Below are 2500 nucleotides of genomic sequence, written 5' to 3' on the forward strand. Positions count from 1 at the left end.
TAGTACTGTGATGTTACTAGTAACCTTGTGTTACGTCATATGGCCAAGAGAGCATTTGAAGGCGAAACTTCTGCATGGGGAAGCTGCATCATGAACAAAAGTTTATATCGAGTATTATGTTGACGTTAGTAGGCCCTGGCCGAAAGCGCAGCATGTGAAAGGTATAGATAAAAGTTAGCGTTGCAGTCAGTACTGTGTAGTTACTAGTAGCTGGATTTAAGCTCGAAATGAGACACTGTTGGTGAAACTTCATCATGAGAACGTCACAAGCTGATCACGCTCTATGATATGACTAGTATTATGTTGCTTCTAGTAGGCTAAGCGCAAGCCGAAACATCAACATGTGAAAGTCGTAGAATTTTGCAATCAAACTGTGGCTAGTACTGTGATGTTACTAGTAACCTTTTCTTACGTCATATGGCCAAGAGAGCATTTGAAGGCGAAACTTCTGCATGGGGAAGCTGCATCATGAACAAAAGTTTATATCGAGTATTATGTTGACGTTAGTAGGCCCTGGCCGAAAGCGCAGCATGTGAAAGGTATAGATAAAAGTTATCGTTGCAGTCAGTACTGTGTAGTTACTAGTAGCTGGATTTAAGCTCGAAGTGAGACACTGTTGGTGAAACTTCATCATGAGAACGTCACAAGCTGATCACGCTCTATGATATGACTAGTATTATGTTGCTTATAGTAGGCTAAGCGCAAGCCGAAACATCAACATGTGAAAGTCGTAGAATTTTGCGATCAAACTGTGGCTAGTACTTTGATGATGCTTGTAGCCAACCGAATTGGTTGAAAAGCCCAATAAGTAAGCTAACTTGGGAGAGCTTGTTGGAAACCAAATGCTACTAGATTGGTCCAAATACATCCTTCAACAGGGGATCACTTGGCTCGCTTTACGAAGAGGAGCACAGCTATATGTGTTAATTCGGTATGAATCGCAAGATTTGTTTACCGACCTCTCTAACGCAAAAGGCGGTCTCGGCTTCGGCTGTTGACTGCGTCCGATTCAGGGTTATATAACTCTCGATTGAACACATTGATGTTCTATTGTTGGTGCTTCCAATAAAATTGGAACACTTAAAGCAGAACCGATTCAAATAATAGCATTCTGATCAATGATTGCATTCCTTGATCAAGAACTGCTGGAGTCATTGTGATGGCGAATTTTCTTCATAAGAAAATTGCAAAGAGACGGAACTTAATGAGACTAGTATTATGTTGTTTCTAGTAAGCGGAAGCTGAAACAGCAACATGTGAAAATCAAGTTTTGTTCAATGATCTCGAGGCGATAAGTACTATGAAGCAACTAGTAGCCTAAGCATGACTCAGATTTGAGACAGTCAAAAAGACTGGCGAAACTTCTTCACATGAAAGTTACATAGAGAACTACAAATGTATACAGCGAGTATTATGTTGTTTCTAGTAGGCGAAAGCTGAAACATCAACATGTGAAAGTTGTCTGCAAACTGTAGAACGATATGTGATTAGTACTGTGCTGTTACTAGTAGCCAGTCTGACTGTAGAAGCCAAGACAAAGGGAAACTAATGCATCTGAAAAGGACAAGTTATGGAAAGGTATGCACGATAAGTATTATGTTGTTTCTAGTAAGCGGCAGCTGAAACATCAACATGTGAACGTCGTTGTGTACAGTAACCTAGAACTATATAGTCCTTAGTAACGTGCATTTACTAGTACCTGTAATTGGTATTCAGACTCAGGCAGTTTGGAATAGTTTGGCAAAGATGCACCAGAGAAAACTGGGATTTGATACAGAAATTGTTGAATACAAGTATTATGCTGCTTCTAGTAGGTTGAATCCGAAACATCAGCATGTGAAAATTGAAAACATTTCTGGTTCGAATTGTCACAAGTATTTGGTGATCTGAGTAGCCAAACTCACTACAACGCCAATTGAAGGCAAAAATTCTCAACGGGAAAAGCTATTCTCATTGAATGAGCTAACAAGACGAGTATTATGTTGCTTCTAGTAGGCGAAAGCCAAAACATCAACATGTGAAAGTCTTGCTGAACAAATTTAATGTTGTTGAGCTCAGTACCGTGTGAATTAGTAGCCATAATTGGCGAGCGAAAATTGAACTGGCGAAACTTCGTCTTTGGAAAATTGCAGATGCCGAGCACTTATTTTGCAACGAGTATTATGTTGACTGTAGTAAGCGAAAGCCGAAACAGCAACATGTGAAAGCTGTTGAAATTTGTGGTCATTTTGCAATAAGTACAAGGAGTGTAACTAGTAGCCAGGTCAAAATTTGGGATAAGAATGAGCAAAAATTCTGCATGAGAACAGTTGAAATTATGAAACTAAATTACAAAGACTAGTATTATGTTGTTTCGAGTACGCGAAAGCGGAAACATCAACATGTGAACGTTTGTAACGAAGTTTCGTTAATTTTCAGCCTAGTACTGAGCAAGAACGAGTAGCCTCATCTCCAATCCCACGCAAAATGTAGTGAAATATGTGAGTGAACCTTATTCACG

General features: G+C 39.6%; 1 pseudogene; it reads left to right on the forward strand.

Annotated features, from left to right (window-relative positions):
- The first annotated feature begins 866 nt into the window (after window positions 1–866).
- LOC142356071 (5.8S ribosomal RNA) lies at window positions 867–1018 on the forward strand (annotated as a pseudogene).
- Window positions 1019–2500: the final 1482 nt, after the last annotated feature.

This window comes from Convolutriloba macropyga, unplaced genomic scaffold (genome assembly GCF_964194025.1).
Source record: "Convolutriloba macropyga unplaced genomic scaffold, txConMacr16.3 SCAFFOLD_3165, whole genome shotgun sequence".
In the NCBI taxonomy this organism is placed as follows: Eukaryota; Metazoa; Xenacoelomorpha; order Acoela; family Convolutidae; genus Convolutriloba; species Convolutriloba macropyga.